General features: G+C 44.2%; 1 non-coding gene across 1 annotated transcript; it reads right to left on the bottom strand.

Moving 5' to 3' along the window:
• Positions 1-4,549: 4,549 nt before the first annotated feature.
• On the bottom strand, positions 4,550-4,621 carry TRNAQ-CUG (transfer RNA glutamine (anticodon CUG)). Its single transcript has one exon. It is a non-coding gene; the product is annotated as a tRNA-Gln (tRNA).
• Positions 4,622-18,812: the final 14,191 nt, after the last annotated feature.

Raw genomic sequence — 18,812 nt, 5'->3', positions numbered from 1 at the left:
AGTCATTCATGTAAAAGTGGGTGTATAAAAGCTTGTAAATTATTATTGTGGATGCTAACCTTGTAGGAAAGTAGCCTCTTTCTAGCTTGGTTACCCCCACATTTGGCCTGTTTGCCAGTGTGTTTGAGTGTGTCTACTGGGATCCTGCTAATCAGGACCCCAACAGTTATGCTCTCTCCCTTAAATTATGGTTGTTGCATACTGGTAACTCAGTATTTCACCCAAGATTGGCATACTGGTGCCCCCTTATAAGTCCCTATTATATGGTACTTGGGTACCCACAGCATTGGGGTTCCAGGAGATCCCTATGAGCTGCAGCATTTCTTTTGCCACCCATAGGGTGCCCATGCAAAGGCTTCTGCAGGACTGCCATTGCAGCCTGCGTGAAAAGGTGCATGCACCCTTTCACTGCCAGTTACACTGCACCAGGTCACTTATAAGTCACCCCTATAGAAGGCCCTCCAGCCCTGAGGGCAGGGTGCAGAGTACCTGTGTGTGAGGGCACCCCTCCACTAGCAGAGGTGCCCCCACGACCTCCAGGACTATTTTCCCATACTTCAGGAGTGCGGGATGCCATTTTACACGTGTACTGGAAATAGGTCACTCCCTATTCCCAGCTACATAATGGTAACTCCGAACATAGGTATGTTTGGTATCAAACATGTTGGAATCATACCCCAAGGCTTTTGCAAGCATTGGTTGTATGATTTCATGCACTCTGGGAGCTCCTTAGAGGACCCCCAGTGTTGCCATTCCATCCTTCTGTGGTTTTCCAAGCAGCCCGAGATGCTGCCACCTCTCAGACAGGTTTCTGCCCTTCTGTTGCTTGAGAAGCTCAAGCCCAGGAAGGTAGAACAAAGGATTTCCTTTGGGGGAGGGGTGTTACACCCTCTCCCTTTGGAAATAGGTTTGGAAGGCCTAGCTTCCTTCCCCAGGCCACTGGAAATGCTTTGAAGGGCACAGTTGGTGCCCTCTTTACATAATCCAGTCCACACCGGTTCAGGTACCCCCAGTCCCTGCTCTGGCACGCAACTGGACAAAGGAAAGGGGAGTCACCACTCCCCTGTCCATCACCACCCCAGGGGTGGTGCTCAGAGCTCCTCCAGAGGGTCCCTGGGTTTTGCCATCTTGGATTCCAAGTTGGCAGTGAACTCTGGGAGCATCTGAGTGGCCAGTGCCAGCAGGTGGTGTCAGAGCCGTCCCCTGATAGGTGCTTACCTGTATAGCTGACCAATCCCCCTTTCAGGGCTATTTAGGGTCTCTCCTTTGGGAGGATCTTCAAATTCAGATTGCAAGACTCCAGCAGGAATCCTCTGCATCCTTTACTTCACCTTCTCACCGAAGAAACTGCATCTGGACCCTCCAGGAAATCCACAAACTGCAACAACGAAGCAAAGACGACTTCTGCAACATTGTAACTTCAGCTCCTGCCAGCAACTGCAGCTGTTTCCCGGTCGTGCATCCTCAGAGGACAGCCTGTCTTCAGTCTGCACCAGAAGAATGAACGAATCTCCGTTGGAGTGAAGGAGTCACTCCCCTGCTTCAGCAGGCACCTCTCTGCAATGATGACCATCTGCATGGGTCCCCTCTCCTGACGAGTTGCATGGATCCTGCATCACGGGTGGTAGACTGAAGTGGTCCCGGTGGTCCTGACGTCCTACTGTCCAACTTTGGTGGAGGTAAGAGCTTGCCTTCTCACGCAAGACAGTACCCCGTGCACCACATGTTTTTCAGTTGCCAAGGCGTGTGGCATCCTGCTATGAAATTGTTTGTGCACAATGTAGCTCTGGCCCCCAGCACTCCTTCCTGAGATGCACAGCTTCCTGAGTGCTTCTCTGGCGGTGTGGGATCCTTTGTTTTTGTGCTGCGTGGGCCTCCTTTTGCAACTCCTTTGTCCCCATGCTGGGGGACTCCTGTGTGTGCTGGCTGGTATTCTGTGGGCTCTCCGAGTTGCTGAGAGCCCCCTCTGACTACTCCTCCTGGGTAGAGTCCACCAGGTCCCTCCTGGTCCCTGGCAGTGCCATTTTCCACTAACCATGAGCTTTGCCTGTGCCAAGGCTTGTTGGTGGAATCCAGCGATGCAAACCAGACTGCAATCATCCATCCGGTGTGGGATATCATCTGCACCAACCCGCATCCATCTTCTTGGGTGCAGTACTAACTGTTGTTCTTCACCAGTGGTTCTTCTTTTGCACCTTGATTTGGGTTAGCAGGGGCTCCTGTCCTCCCTGGACTCTTCTGTGCTTCTTGGATCTGGTCCCCTTCTTCCACAGGTCTTTAGGTCCAGGAATCCACCCTTTGTGTCTTGAAGTATCTTCTGGTTCTTGCATTATCTTCTTTCTCGTGTTCTTGTGTGTTCTGGGAAAGTTACTGTGATTTACTCCTGCTTTCCTGGGCTCTGAGGTGGGATCTATTACTTACCTTTGGTATTTTCTAATATTCCCGGCGCCCCTCTACACACCACACTTGCCTAGGTGGGAAACCGACATTCGCATTCCACTTTCTTAGTACATAGTTTGTGTTTCCCCTAGGCCCATTTCTAACCATTGTGATTTTCACTAATTGCACTGTTTTCTGTTTTTATTGCTATTGCTGCATACTAGTGTATATAATTGGTGTATTACTTACCTCCTAAGGGAGTATAGTCTCTATGGTATTTTTGGCATTTGTGTCACTAAAATAAAGTACCTTTATTTTTGTAACACTGAGTATTTTCTTTCATGTGTGTGAGTACTGTGTGACTACAGTGGTATTGCATGAGCTTTGAATGTCTCCTAGATAAGCCTTGGCTACAGCCACCCCTAGAGAGCCTGGCGTCTAGGCACTGCCTACATTTCATTAATAAGGGATAACTGGATGTGGTAAAAGGTGTAAGTACCATAGGTACCCACTACAAACCAGGCCAGCCTCCTCCAAACCACTGTACTATATAGGTTACTTTTTACATTTTTCTTGTAATTGGCGACATTGGGTCATCCAGATAACTTGTGTAATGCCAGAATACCAGTCTTTCTCGATTTCCCCTGTTGATGTTTTCCCACTACATTTGATCTTTTATATTTTGATTGAATGAATGCATAAAACATTCCATTTGCATACTACTTTATTATCATTGTTTATGGGAGTGGTGTTGCATTTTTTTCAAGGGACCCCTGTTCCTTCAAAGTTAAGTCTACGGCTCCATTCTAGGACACTCTACTTACTCCATGATACTACGCCACACCAGACGATGACACATCATTCTCCTTTATGCCATTAACTTTGAACCATGCTGAATAGTAGTCTCACTAGTGTACAGCATGGCTAAAACACATTGGCAAAGGCAACAGAACTTACATAGGCAAGACCTATTGGCTTTGCCACTGCTTGTTTTTTAAGGTATGAACTTTAAGGTGACTTGAAATATACTTATGTACACAGGGGGTATTTTACCCCATATAATACATGGTCACACACCAACTTTCCCACAAACCACTTAAAACCTTAGTGCATAGGTTCTGTCATTCCAAGCTATTAAAGTAGAGCAGAAGAAAGAAAAGCAACATTCAATTTTTTGCTTTAAACAGCTTTATTAATTATGCTCCTTGACTTGATCTGCCTTTTACCTTGGCTGCTAGCTCTGGCAGAAGGCATTGTAATGTCAGAACTCGACTGTAATAACCCTATCATAGTCATTTTCTGATGTCTTTTCTTTATAATCAGTGAATGTCTTTTCTTTACACGCTGTGACTTGGTGCATCACAAACAGCCATTTCTAAAGAAATTAGTGACTGCAGTTTATACAGAGATTAGAGAATCCATGTTTATATAGACTGTAACTCCAAGAGCTTCTTCAGTTGAAATGCTTCTAGTTATGACTGATGTGGAGCTGAGCTGCCCAAGATCACACACAGGAGTAGAAGTGTTATTAGAACTATGGTTTCCGAGCACAGTTTACAACTATTGTACCTAATCGCTTTTGATATCTCCAGTGCGGTTCCAATTGGCATGAGGCGAGGGGCATGGTGGGTGTGGGGCGCAACGGGTATGTTCTTCCTTTTTACCCTCCTACCTTGATTTGCTTGGTGCATGAAGATGCAAGGTTAATCAACATGTTATCTTCACAATTGAGCTAATTACTTTGTGAATATAAATAACAATAAAAGATACTTTCAGACTGGGTAAACATGCCTTCCTTTCTTCCTATTTCACTTCCATTATATATGATTGTGTATATTTATCGGAGCCTGCAGTTTGTAAACAACGAGCAATTTGTATAGGGTTGATTGAAATTCCCCAAGGCTGTCCCTGTCCCCCCCAGAAATGTATTGTCTCCTACGCCCCTGCTCCCTCTCTGTGTTTTCCCAAGTGTCTGACTAATAGCAGCTCAAAGCTAAGCCCCGGTCTTTGGCCGATTGCACGAGGCTCTCTCAACCCAGGTGCTTCACTTAATCTGTATCCACGTCACTCCATGAACTCTGAGCTTTTACAAGATGTCCCCAGATGCTATTGTTGAGTGAACTATTTTATCACTGTGGGGTACACGCTTTTTTGAACAAATAAAACCCTCAGGTCCCACCGAGATTTGAACTCGGATCGCTGGATTCAGAGTCCAGAGTGCTAACCATTACACCATGGAACCGGCTGCAGCCTCATTCCTGAGGGTTCATTGCTGAGCAGGATCAGACCCCCGGAAGTGCTGACTATAATCTCAGTCCATTTAAACCCGCTCCCCTGTACTCTGAGGGTGTCAGTCACTGCGCTTCTCTTAGAGTAACGTCCTAAATTCAGGGTTGTGATCCCTTCGTATTGGCAGAGAAATCATTTTCCTTTTCAGCCCCGAGGGGCGCAGCTCTCTCCAGCAGCCGGGCCCTTAAATCATCAACACTAAAATGGCTTTCAAAGTTCACAAACCTCATCGTGTGTTTTTTCTCAGTTGTGGCTACAACATAACCAACAAAGAACTGGTTTACCGTGAAAGAAAACAAGCGATCATGGGATTAAAAAAAAAACGGATTAATCTGTTTTGTGGAATGGCCACTCCCTGCTCCTTCAGCTCACTCCTGCAACTTTCTGCTTTCTCCCTTTGTGACGCTTTTTTGTTTTTCTCTTCCTCCATCTTTCCCATATGTGTCTTTTGCTTGCAGTAAATGACTGAGGCAGAAAATAAGTTCTGCCCTCAAAAATAACTGCTCAGCACCGGAAACAACAAGCACAAATTAAGCACTGGCTTTGTCCCAGGACACACATTCTTTATTCTTTGCACAAGGGTTTTTTTTTTTTACCACCTGTCTTTGTTTCAAGGGAGCGTTCATGTTTTCACATTAGGGCTCTTTATGCACACTCACTGCACCAAGTACCGCCACAGAGCACACCGAAGACTTGGAGGGACTCAGGAACCAGCTTAAAGGATGAGCCTTGAGCTTTGGTAATGAGAAAATGATCTTATCTCAAAGAGCAGGACGGGAAAACAATACTCTGGATTTTTCTGTTTTCCCAGCTCCTGGGCTTTTCTCTCTCCCCTTTTAGACGCACCATAGACCTTACTGACAACACAATGACTATCAGAATCCTCTATAACTTCAGCTATGAGGGCTCCATGTATATGTCCTTACTGACACTTTATAAATATAAAAAACGATGAATTGCTAATATATCTAATACGCACTGATATAAGTTTCTGCTCGCATTTGGGATCACAGAAGGCTTCACTCTGCTATCCCCATTAGAGGAACTAGAAAATAACTCATTCATAAATGCTGGGTCAGCTGGACTTCTGATTGGTGGCTTCAAAAAAGCCTGTTCCTTGTTTTGTATCCACTCTCATGATAACTCATAGACACCTGATAATTTTCCATGTCCAGAAGATAAGTCTATTGAATGAAGTGAGATGTGAGCCTTTGTTGAAAAGAGAAGAGAATGTGCCAAAGGAAGGACTCTGAAAGTTAGTTCCCCTTGTCAGTCAATTTATGTGAGAATTTGCAGCCTGACTGTCCGTCCTGACCAATAGAACTCTTCCGCTGAGCTGAGCAAATCACAAAAGCAGACTCATCCAAACGTCCATCAAATCTCTCCAGTTGAAAGACAAACCAGTCTACTGGGCCATCCAGTGCCGTGGCGTTGACCCCAGACCTAGAGTGGCACCCAACCCTTTAGAGCTGGCATCCGTGGTTTGATACCTTAGGAAATGTGACTACTTACAAGCCACTGAGATGCACACTTCAGAGATTCTGCAACTGCTACCTACTGGCGAAAGTAAGTTAGGCAGAGTCTTTATATAAAGAAAATGTAGTTTTCTTATTAACTCCAGTTCCGTTCGACGTATTTGTATGAAACTTTAAAAAAAAGTTCAACTACTTTGGTTTGCTCATTGCAAGTATTCAAGCAATCCATTAAGCAAGGAACAACAGAAACGAGCTGTCCCAAAAATGGCAATTTGAACCCAATAGGATTTTTTGGTCTTCAACACAGAGCAAAAATGAATAAACAGAATTGCACTAAATTTAGCATGAATGTAGAACCTTATTCAAGGACTGCACTTTTTTGTTGTTTTGGTGTAAATCTGTTGAGTATTTTGAAAAATAACAATTAAAAAATATATAAAGGTTGAGCATAATGAGGTCAAATTTTAAAGATACTTGGACAGGTAATTCGCAAAGACCTCTTGAAGATTACCAAAAGATAGAAACTTTGGTGCCTGTGGCCCACCCCCATTGCACATAACAAAAACCAATAACAGCTGAGGTTGGCACCAGTGAGGGGTGGAGCCCAGAACCTGGCCAAAACCTGGAGACCAACCTCTGCGCCCACCCCTGCGGCATAGAGCAATAGGCAGTGTATAGTGCATGTCAGATGCCCGCAGAGGGTGGGGTGTGGCCATGTGCACCACGCCCACTGCTCATGGGTGGTGAGGGGCAGTGCCAGAGCTCATCAGGACCTGCACTCCTCCCCTTCAGCGCATCACCAAGGTCATGTAGAGTGGATTTGAACACTTGGGAAGGTGCAGTGCAGGGCCAGGCCTGTGGACAGCTCCTGCACTCTACCTCTGCTGGCACGCAACAATACGAATCAATAAATGATTGTCCAGCCTTTGCTTTTCCTTTAAAAAAGGAAACATAAACTAATCTCTCACACAAGCATTGCTAAATATTATGCATTAATTTACAATATGTACATAAGGCAGACAGAAAGTACCTTAGATGACATTATGAAATCTCATTTAACCGCAAAATGGGTCATGACCCCCAAAATCACAATACTCCCGACCTATACTAGATAACACATCATGATATAGGAGGGCATCATTATAAATAAAGTGGCCTATTAGCTCTATAAAGGGTCATCACATTACAAAAACAACAAACCACATGTTAAAACACTATCAATTTGTGAGAAAATGCAATATTCAATCATAAACATGGGTAAATGCAATTATTAATATTAATAAAGCATAGCTACCTTCATCAGTAATCACAATCAACATATTTATATCAATAATACATTTCAAACTGAACATAGCAGGCATCAGTGTGCTTTTTATATACTTTCAGACCACATACAATGCATCCATACGAACAGCCCCTAGAGGGCACAACTTCCTGGCCACATAATATGAAGCCATAGAAAGAGCCCATAGAGGACACTACATTCTATGTTTCTTCTTTATGTACCTTCAGGCCATATACAATTCAGCCATACAGCCAATGACCCCGGTTCAGGATCCACCTTGCCTGGCAGTTCAGGCTGGACTGTTCCCATGAGGAGCAGGTTGAAGGCTGATTTGCATATGGTTGGGTCCAAACTGAGGTAGCAGGGTGTGCACAATAATGATGGATTGGGATGTGGCCCAGGGTGATTATCAGTGAATAATATTAATTTATGCAGCTATACCCAGAAGTGAGTCCCGTGCACACTGAGTCACTGGAACCAAGCCATACCAAAATTCTGACCCCATAACAAGGACAAAACCAGGTTTGGGTTGCTTGTGTTTTGGGTTCAGGAAGAACCTGGCCTGGCAGTTCAGGCTGCGCTACTCTCATTGGATAAGAGTTGTGACTGATTTGTACGTCTGGCTCCAAACTGAGGTGGCATGGTGTGACAAGTAACAATGGATTGGGTTGTGGCTCCAAGTGAGTACCAGTGGCTGAGGTTAAGTCATGCATTCCATCCATCAATTTCTATATGCTTTTAGAAAGTTAGTATTTTCTTCTCCTAATCATTTGGTACCTGCACCCTGCTTCCTGAGTCACAGGACTAGGTGTAGTTGGCATTTGGCCTTCGTTTATTCCTTCCATACAGCCACATCAAAAGAGGACTGGATGTTGGCAGGATGGGCCATGATGACAGGAAGAGCGGTGGGGTTGAGAAGAGCACCACTGGCACTTAAAATGTACTGCCTCAGCACACTCACAAAGAACTCACTAGCCGTTTGTGACCCGAGACATCCTGGGACAAGAGCAAAGAGTCAGGAAATTCCAGACACTTTTGTGGGGAGAAACTCCAGAAGTTTTTCCTACTTCAAAGCTGGCACCAGGTATAACATTAGTACCCTCAAATCCACTCTTCAGTTCACTTCTGGATGTGGGAGGACTCTCTGAGAACTGTCCTGCTGCCTTTGGATGGCTGTGTACTTCAAGGAACTGCCCTGCTGCTTGAGACCTGCTTTCCTGCTTGAACCCAGGTCTATCAAAGTGACTCTAAGTCCTAGTTGGCTGACCTCCTGATCCGAACCCCAGGGACATGAAAGACAACTCCCCTGCTGCCTGTGGATGACTGTTTACTTCAAAGAACTGCCCTCCTACACCAAGAGTACTGGCCTGCTGCTTGAGACCTGCTTTCCTGCTTGAACCCAGGGCTATCAAACTGACTCTTAGGCCTAGTTGGCTGTCCTCCTGATCCGAACCCCAGGGACATACCCTGCTGCCTGTGGATGGCAGTGTACTTAAATAACTGCCCTCCTACACCAAGATAACTGACCTGCTGCTTGAGACCTGCTTTCCTGCTTGAACCCAGGGCTATCAAAGTGACTCTAAGACCTAGTTGGCTGACCTCATGATCCGAACCCCAGGGACATGAAAGGCTCTAAGCATCTTGAACTTGCAACTGGAACTGGCCTAAGTGAGTCCTGATCCTCCAAGTGGTGCCCCCTCAGTCCTGAGGCCTTGGAAGTGGTGCTAAAGGTGCCCAGATAGCCCAAATCCAAAACCTGAGACTTACAAACTTTTCTGCCAAAACGTGCTCTGAGAACCAAGAGGAAACCGGAACCAATATGTCCACGAACCCTCCCAAGGTGCATTGTCAGTCACCTTGACCTCACAGTAGCACCCACTGAGTTCCTTTCTGCAGCAGCACATCCTGTTCAGTGGCTTCTCTCTGGAAGGGTATTCTGCCTCCCGGAGCCCTCATCGGACACAGCCTGCATCTTTGTCCTGCTAGACATTTACGACTTCCATATCAGAGACTAAGGCCCTCATTATAAACTTGGCGGGAAAACCCGCCGAGTTCGGCGTTGGCGGTCAACAAAAGACCGCCAGCGCGCAGAAGATCCCACCAGCCAAATTATGATAATTCAGCTGGGGTGGCGGGCGGAAACAGTGTTTCTGCCCGCCGGCCCAGCTGAATGCAGGGCCTGTACATTGACACTGGCTCCACATGGAGCCAGCGGCAATGTTGCAGTGCAGCGGGTGCAGCAGCATCCGTCGCGCATATCACTGCCGGTATATCGGGTAGTGACATGCGCGACAGGGCTGTGCACGGGGGCCCCTGCACTGCCCATGCCAAATGCTTGGGCAGTGCAGGGGCCCCCAAGGGGGCCGGAGGCACCCATTCTGCCAGCCTTTCAAGGCCGGTGGAATCAGGTACATTATCCAGCGGACAACGCTGCTTTCAGCGCTGCCCTGTCGGATATATAACTCCACCATCGCCAGGCTGTCTGGCGGTGGAAGCCTGGCTGTGGCGGAGTTGCTCCAGTGGCAGTTCTGCCAGGTATATTATATGGCGGCCTGGGCCGCCATACCGGTTGCAGTAATTACCACCACCGCCGTCATGGCGGCCCAGACCGCCATGTTCATAATGACCGCCTAAGTCAGAACATAGAAACCTTCACTGCAACTTCCTCCATACACTCCCCGATGACGATACCTCCTCCTTGGACAACACCAGCTGCCTTGTCCAGCTGAACTTTACCTTCTCAGACATTTTTCTCTGAAATTTCTTCTAAGTACAAAGGTAAGCGGAGACCGGGCCCAATCCACTTTGTGTATCTGAACCGTGCTCCATCGCGATCAGCAATAACTTTCAACTTAGCTCTGATCTTGTGCGACTAAATGTTAGCTGTTGATCTTTAACCTGCTATTTTTCACTTTAAACTTTAAAAAATCATAACTCTGATTCTACTGTAAGTGCTGCATAAATATTTTACTAATTGCCTCTAAGTTAAGCCTGATTGCCTATTTTGCCAAGCTACCAGAGAGTCAATCCCAAGTTAATTTAGTGTCTTTGTGGGGCTCACCCTTACATGGATTGTAGCTGTTGGTAGACTAGGATTTCACCCCCTCAACCAACAACCCAATTTCTCATAGGATACAAGCCTTTTTTTAATTTAAAATGTTCTGCAATAAGAGCTATCAAAGCGAAACTGGCACTAGAGTCTCTTCAGTTTCCACCCTTTATGATGGCAGCTGTGGGTAACAGAAGTGCATGGTGGCGCTGTGCTGGCCCTGCTCTTCCGGTGCTGGGGTAAGGTTGTTACTCTGTAAGTGCTTCTGCATCCCAGTGGGTGGCATGTCATGGACCCAAACACTGTGTGCAGTGACTGCTTATCACATGCCGGCTTTAGGGCGAGCTTGGCAGCGTGCAGCGCTGTCTGCAAGACGTGTTGCATTCAATATGGGCTTTTAACCATGCCCGGTGTCGCCTTTTGTTCTTTGTTGTGTTTGTCTTAAATGCTTCACTTTCATTGGTGCATTGTGCTAAATGTCCCTCCTTTGCGTGCTAAGTTCCTATCCAGGGAGCATTCACTAAGAGAACATTTTTTTGGACTTCAGGCTTCCTCCTGTTCCAGCATGTGATGGCCCCTCCTCCTCCTGGTTTTAGTTTTTCTTTTATTCCGAGCCGCAATCCTTTCTCCTCTCGGCTCGATGTTGTGCTTCATGTTTGAAGGTATGTTTTTTTTTAACAGTTGAGCCTTGTGTTTAGGTGTCACTAAGACAATCCTAAAAGGAAGGCCATGTTGCAGAGGGACACTTTCACTAACAGCTATGCTAAGACTGTATTATCTCCCAAAACTAGTTTTTAAACTTTACTCCGGCAGAGGTGTTCCTGTAAAGAAATTGTTGTGTACACATTTTTGTTTTGAATAGAGAACTATATACGCAGCATCTTTTCTATTCTAAACCACCCCTCAAGATTGCATTTGTTTTTTGGGGGCGTGGCACAAGCGTGAGCTCAATAAATATTCATTTTATGTGAAATGTGTAAAATTGTGACGTCCACAGTGATTTTGTTTGGTCTAGCGTTCTTTGGCGTTGTTGTTCACTCGCATTTCCTGTTTCTACAATATTATTTTTCTCAGACTCATTTATTTTTCTAGGCCACTTTTCGAAAGCACATATACAACCATTTCCGGGCTAGTCTCGTCCTCTTTGGTCCGCTGTTGCTGGCAAGATGGTGAGGGTTTATGGGTTTCCTCTAAACCAGTGTTTATAGTATCCATGTTCATCCTTCCTCTGTGACGGTACCTGCCACTCTAAAGTCCCACAGCATGTTCTTTAGAGCTCCTGTTCTCTTTTAAGGTTGCTATTATGATGGCTTCGGTGGAAGTAGCGGCGGTCTGATTTGGAAGTAACACAATTGTGATCTCTCCCTGAGCTGGAATTGGCAGATCCTTGCTTCTGTGTTTACGACAGAACTCTTCCTGAATAGCATGGAGCAATGGTTCCCAACCTTTTGACATCTGTGGACCCCACTTTATCATTACTGGAACCGGGCGACCCCCATTGGACCATAATGGGAATCCGGGGCTTCCTACCGAGTCATTACTGAAAGCTGAGGACCTAATCTGTTAATATTATTTCTATTTCTAAGCAGTCGCGGACCCCCTGAGGAGGCTTCGCAGACCCTCAGGGGTCCCTGGACCACAGGCTGGGAAGTTGGCATGGAGTACTCTTTATAGGCAGGCGAATAAAAAGAAGGCTCTGGCAGTAGGTTCTGAATTATCGCTTATTTGAAGCACTCTACAAGAATTAGTATGTTAAGGGTTTTGGTCATATTTTATTTTGCTGCTGGGTGTTTTGAGCTTATCGTTTTAATGTTTTGCAGGCCTGAAGTCTTCACAAGTATTTTCGCAGTAGCAGAGATATCAAATCATCATCATTCACTTTAAAATCGGTTGCTCCCGAAATCTGATGTCCTGCGCGTTTTTGTGAAGTACGTTAATAGTGCAGTGGTGAGGACAGTCCTTAATAGGTGTGCTGCTAACTCTTTTAGGGTAGAGCGCAAAGCGCTCCCCCTGCTGTAATCTCTCATTGGGCTTCTAACCACGCCCATGTTACGTCAGCCACTTTCATTGGTTGGTGGGCTTGCATTTTAAAATCCGCTTGCTTTCATTAGTGGAAGGCATGCATATGTCATGCCTTTTCCGGTGTTTAGCTCTCCACGAGCACACTGACCAAAGTACTGAAAACATTTGAGGTTTAATGTTTTTTGTATGGTTTCTGGACTACTTTTTCTCTTTATTTCGTAGCGCGATCATGCTGGGTTTTACACAGCGAGATTGCACTCATTTTTTTTCTTACAATTAACGTGGCAAGAAAAGTCCGGTTAGGAGTTTACAACGCTAATAGCTCTAACTCAACAAAATACGAGACCCATTGCATTGTAAATGCTTGTTTCTACATGTAGTTTGGCCACGTCACTAATTGTCTGATTACGTTTACCGTGTTTGCTTTGCTGAGCAATATTTTTTTTTAACTTAAAACTGGTGCATACTCTTGCATGGGAGACTGGCTGTGCCAGTGGTACAATTAAAGCATTTTCCACTTAAAACTAAAACGCATGGCAACAGACATTGTCATTTACAATGGCAATAGCCATAACCATAAGCAAGCGTTTGCTCGAGTTAGAGCTATTAACCTTGTAAATTCCTAACTGGACTTTTCTTGCTGCATAAATTGAAAATGAAAAGTAAAACAGTTGATATTAGCAAGCCGATTCAAAGTGCCACGGCCGCCATGAGCATGAAGGAGAGACACATAAGGAAAAAGAAGTTCGCTCACAGTCAAACGTATCGGCAAACGTGCAATTATCCATGTGACAGGGTAGATGACCAAGGCAGTGACAAAACTGTCCCAAGGAAGAACAAACGTAAAACATTCACCAATGATAACAAAGGATTTTTGGAAGGCAAGACCATGAACGAGTGATATTGATGGGCATGTAGTGGACGTGGTTAAAGGCCCACTGATGATTACAACACTTGTGCTCTTGACCTAAAAATGCAAGACCTAACGCATTGCAAATGCTTCTTTCATTAGCCTGCACCGTGTTTCTAAGACCAGGCTGGTAAAAACAATGTGAAAAGCAGTGAAATCTGCTATTTCTTCACTTAGAAAACATGCACTGAAAATGCCAAACGCATGAAAAAATCAAGTTTAAAAGTGTTTAAATGCTGTCTAAATAATTTTAAAATGATTATTACAGCAAAATGTATAATTTCCATTTTACATAAGAATCCTGACAACAGGGGTCTTCAAACTGGAGGGGTGGGCCCCAAGTGATCCCAGCGGGGTGCCAGGCTCTGGCCAAAAGAAGGATTATAAAGATAATAGTGCTTTGTTTTAAAGAGAAACATGTCTATTGCATTTGTAAAAAGGTAACAGAACTTAAGTTCAATGTTTAAATAAGTCTAGACATATTTAAACATTGCCAACTTAATTGAAAAGTGATGAAAAATTCGAATGGGGGGCACAATGATATGTTTTTTCCCAAGGGGGGGTGCGGCATTAACAAGTTTGAAAACCATTGATATATATATATATATATATATAGATATATATATAGATATATATATGAGAAGAGAGAACTCTGGGTAGTTCCCGGTTTAGGTGGAGTGCAGCTAACCTTCTCTGAAGAGTTATAGTGCTAGCGAAACACATGTCAGGAGTTGCTCTGGGTAGTTCCCGGTTTACTTTTGTTTGCAATAAATCACCATCTTGTCCTGCAGGGAAAGCAGCACCACTGCGTTCTGAGCAGGTTGTTGTGACTAAAATGGATTGTCACACTTTGAGCAGCAGGTTGGGACATTCACAGTTAATTTGGAAATTCACTTTGAATTCACCTACTGAGGTTAAGTACTTTTCTCATTATTTTGTTTGGCTCCACCAACCCCCTTATGGCGCAATACAAATGTGCAGGACTACCGTAACCAACATGCACTTGAGCTGGTATCTAAACAGGTTGATCAGGTGCCTGCAATTGAATTAGCTGAATGAGCCATGCACGTGGTCTTTAAAAAGGAAAGAGATGTCTGTAACACTTCCAGCAATGGCTGCACCTACGAGGGTGATATATTTTTTAGTTTTTCTCTGTTAATGATGGGATTAACCAAGAAACACGTGTCCAGAGATGATTTTTTGAGATAAGGCCTGGAATAACAAAAATTCTTAAAGGAATTAATTGTGAGTTACTGACTTCGTTATTTCCCTATTTTTACCTGTTGGGAGTGATCTTTCACTGAGGACACTTTTGTTTGCAATATATATATTATATATATATATATAGGTATATATATATATATATATATATATATATATATATATATATGTCAGGGGATCAGGGGTCTTCAAACTGGGGGGTGGGCCCCAAGTGATCCCAGCGGGGGTACCAGTCTCTGACCAAAGGAAGGATTATAAAGATAATAGTGCTTTGTTTTAAGGAGAAAAATGTTTATTGCATATGTTTAAATAAGTCTAGACATATTTAAACATTGCCAACTTAATTGAATAGTGATGAAAAATTCTAATGGGGGGCCAATGATATATTTTTTCCCACTGGGGGGCGCGGCATTAACAAGTTTGAAAACCATATATATATATAAATATATATATGCAAAAAAGCAAATTTAGAGTGTCGCTGGTGTTGCAGGGTGCTCCTTACTAGAGCAGCTCTCCACCTAAAATTGGGAACTTCCCAGAGTTCTCCTTTGTTTTTTGCATAATTTATGCGTCACTCTAACCCTGAAAGGGCCTTGGTTTGACTTACACTGGGTGCTCCCTTGTGTCTGGACAAAGCTATACCCCTCTGAAGAGCTCTAATGAGAGCGAAACACGTGTCAGGGGTTGCTTTACTCATTCCAGGTTGGCTTGGACAGTATTTGACCAGTCCAAAGCTGTAATACTGTGCCTGGAGTGGTAAATGGCTTTTGTCATTTTACAGCTCGGTGAGGATGACACTATGTCAATCCTATGCTTAAAGAGTTTGCTGTACAAAAGGCAAAAGACTTTGCCACTATCTAGCTCGGCGAGGATAGCACTGTGCTAATCCTATGCTTAAAAACTTTGCTAGATAAGCAGACATTTGAGGTGAGCAAATTTAGAGTGTCGCTGGTGTTGCAGGGTGCTCCTTACTAGAGCAGCTCTCCACCTAAAATTGGGGACTTCCCAGAGTTCTCCTTTGTTTTTTGCATAATTTATGCATCACTCTAACCCTGAAAGGGCCTTGGTTTGATATCTATATATATATATATATATATATATATATATATATATATATATATATATATATATATATATATATGAGAAGAGAGAACTCTGGGTAGTTCCCGGTTTAGGTGGAGTGCAGGTAAACTTCTCTGAAGAGTTATAGTGCTAGCGAAACACATGTCAGGGACCGCTCTGGGTAGTTCAAAATAAGTCCAGACATATTTAAACATTGCCAATTTAATTGAATAGTGATGGAAAATTCTAATGGGGGGCCCAATTATATATTTTTTCCCACTGGGGGGTGGGGGGCGCGGCATTAACAAGTTTGAAAACCATATATATATATATATGAAAAGAGAGAACTCTGGGTAGTTCCCGGTTTAGGTGGAGTGCAGATAAACCTCTCTAAAGAGTTATAGTGCTAGCGAAACACATGTCAGGGGTTGCTCTGGGTAGTTCTCGGTTTAGGTGGAGCGCAGCTAAACCTCTCTGAAGAGTTTCAATGCTAGTGAAACACATGCCAGGGGTTGCTTTTGCTCATTCCAGGTTGGCTTGAATAGCATTTTACCAATTCAAAGCTGTAATACTGTGCCTGGAGTGGTGAAAGACTTTTGTCATTTACAGTTTGACAAAGATGGCACTGTGCTAATCCTATGCTTAAAAACTTTTCTAGAAAAACAGACATTTGAGGTGAGCAAATGTAGAGTGTCGCTGGTGTTGTAGGGTGCTCTATACTGGAGCAGCTCTCCACCTAAATCTGGGAGCCACCCAAAATTCTCTCTTCTCTTTTGCATAATTTATGCATCACTCTAAACCTGAAAGGGTTTTGTTTTGATATATATTATATATATTCAACAGTAATAGTTATACTTAGCTCAAGAAACTATAGGTAGTGCACTAAGGTAACCATAACTCGCATCTCGGCCATGCACAATTTTCGCATCAATGATTTTATTGCAAATGCTGCAGTTGTATTATGAATGATGTCATAAAAGAGGTCATTGCTTATGTAATGTACAGGGTAATTAGCAGTGCAAGGAAGGGGTGTGAGTTATAGTTGCTTTATGGCACGAGTTATAGCTTCTTGAAATAAGTATAAATAAACTGTTGAATTGCTATGGTTTTGTGAGTGTAAAATCTGAACCTAACTATAATGTCCCTCTAACATTTGCTTTTTTAGTGAATTTTGAATGTTTTTTTTAATTCTATTTCCTAATTATCACATCCCTGTAACCTTGGTTTTTGCAATGAATTCCTGTTTTTTTTAAATGTTAAGTAAAATTTAATTACCCTACATTAATCCATCCACCGGCGTGCACAGCCTTCGGCCAAGCCCTGCGGAAACCCCTTCATAGTCACCCAGACCCATGCCACAAACAGCTGTGTGCGGCGGGGTGTGGCAGCAGGGCCAGGAACACATTCAGTGGGGCCCAGCCAATTAGTAAAAGGGAAGGGGGCATTCAGTTCCCACCCCCGGGCCGATTTTGGCCCCAGGGACACCATACCGCCAGGACCTGGCGACTTCTTGCTGGTTTTCCTGGCCCCAGCGAGGGCAACCAGTGTGCACTGTTGGGGGGCGTGGGCTGACCCTGATTGCCCCACTGATCCATGCCAGCTCTCTGCCTCCAGCGGGAGCCAGCAATGCTCCTGCATGCAGAGAGCAGCAAAAAATGCTGCTCCCTGCATGTGGGAGCAATTTTTTCATCTGTTTTCTGGCCTACTTGACAGTGGGCAGGGAAACAGATAAAAAGTCTGCTCCCAGCGGGCAAAAACAGTTTCCTGCTTCCACCTGCTGTGTTCAGACTTACACTGTGCTCTATGTTCAAGGGTGTGCACCTAGGGACATAGAGAACAGGTCCGGGAAATGTGGTCCCCACAGCCATTAAAGGCTCCGGTGGGAGCACATGGTCCCCTCTTTTGTACTTGTATGGCCTGGCCCCGGGGAGGTGGTGGGTGGTGGTTCCAGGGGCCAAACACAGCCCAGGAGGGGTGTCTGCGCAGCCCCACCTTCCACTATTGAAAATCAGCCTAGACCCAGGGTGGTGGTGGTCCCTGGGGTCAAAGAAGGTGGGTGAATGTGGCCCCTCCTTCCCTTAGTAACATTAGCCTTGTTATCTTTTTTAAACTTAATTTTTGAACGTAGATTGGAGATAACTTTACGTACATGTGCAGAGATAATCATTATGTAAAGAAGTACATTCATTCTACTTCAACATATATGGTGGAAGTACTCATTCTATATACATATCATTTAAGGTATGATTTTGGCACATTATGATTGTGTTATTCATGAGGCTCAGATGATAAGAATTTTGACATGGTTGCATTTATATGTCTCCTATAATTAAATCCTTTAGTGTACTGATGAAATCAACATTAGTGAGAAGAAAAAAAAAAAAAAAGAAAAAAAAAAAAAAATATATATATATATATATATATATATATATATGTTCACTGGAAAAAAACAAAGGTTACAGGGATGTTATAGTTAGGCACATATTTTAAATGTATAAAACCATAGAATTTCACCAGTTATAGTTAGACTTAGCTCAGGTATCCATAACTTGTGCCTCAAGGTAACTATAACTTGTGCCTGGATGTTAGAATAGGTGTGAGAGGGAGTATCTGGGGGTGAGATTGGCTGTGGGAGTGTCTGGGTGTGAGAGTGTATACATCAGTGTTTTAGTGGGTGCGTCAGTGTGTGCGCGGGTCTGTGAGTTGGTGCATGAGGGTGTCAGTGGGTCTGTGAGTGGGTGTGTGAGAGTCTGAGTGGGTCAGTGAGTGGGTGCGTAACTGTCTGAGTGGGTCTGTGAGTGGGTGCGTGAGGGTCTGACTGGGGCTGTGACTGGGTGCATGAGGGTCTGAGTGCGTCTGTTAGTGGGTGCATGAGTGTCTGAGTGGGTCTGTGAGTGATGCGTAAGTGTCTGAGTGGGTCTGTGAGTGGGAGAACAAGATTGAAAGAGAGAGTGAGACAAAGTGAGTGAGAGAGAGAGAGATAGAGACGTTTTTAGGCTTTGATGTATGATATACTTAAAATTTGATATTTCTGCACATTTTTAAAACAAAAATGTATTTGTCATGTAAAAAGTGTACGATCACCTTTATTATCAGACTTAAAAATGTCTACCTAAAAAA

Source organism: Pleurodeles waltl, unplaced genomic scaffold, assembly GCF_031143425.1.
Source record: "Pleurodeles waltl isolate 20211129_DDA unplaced genomic scaffold, aPleWal1.hap1.20221129 scaffold_70, whole genome shotgun sequence".
Classification (NCBI taxonomy): domain Eukaryota; kingdom Metazoa; phylum Chordata; class Amphibia; order Caudata; family Salamandridae; genus Pleurodeles; species Pleurodeles waltl.
The sequence above is the reverse complement of the archived record's forward strand: the minus strand, read 5'-3'. Positions and strand labels throughout refer to the sequence as shown.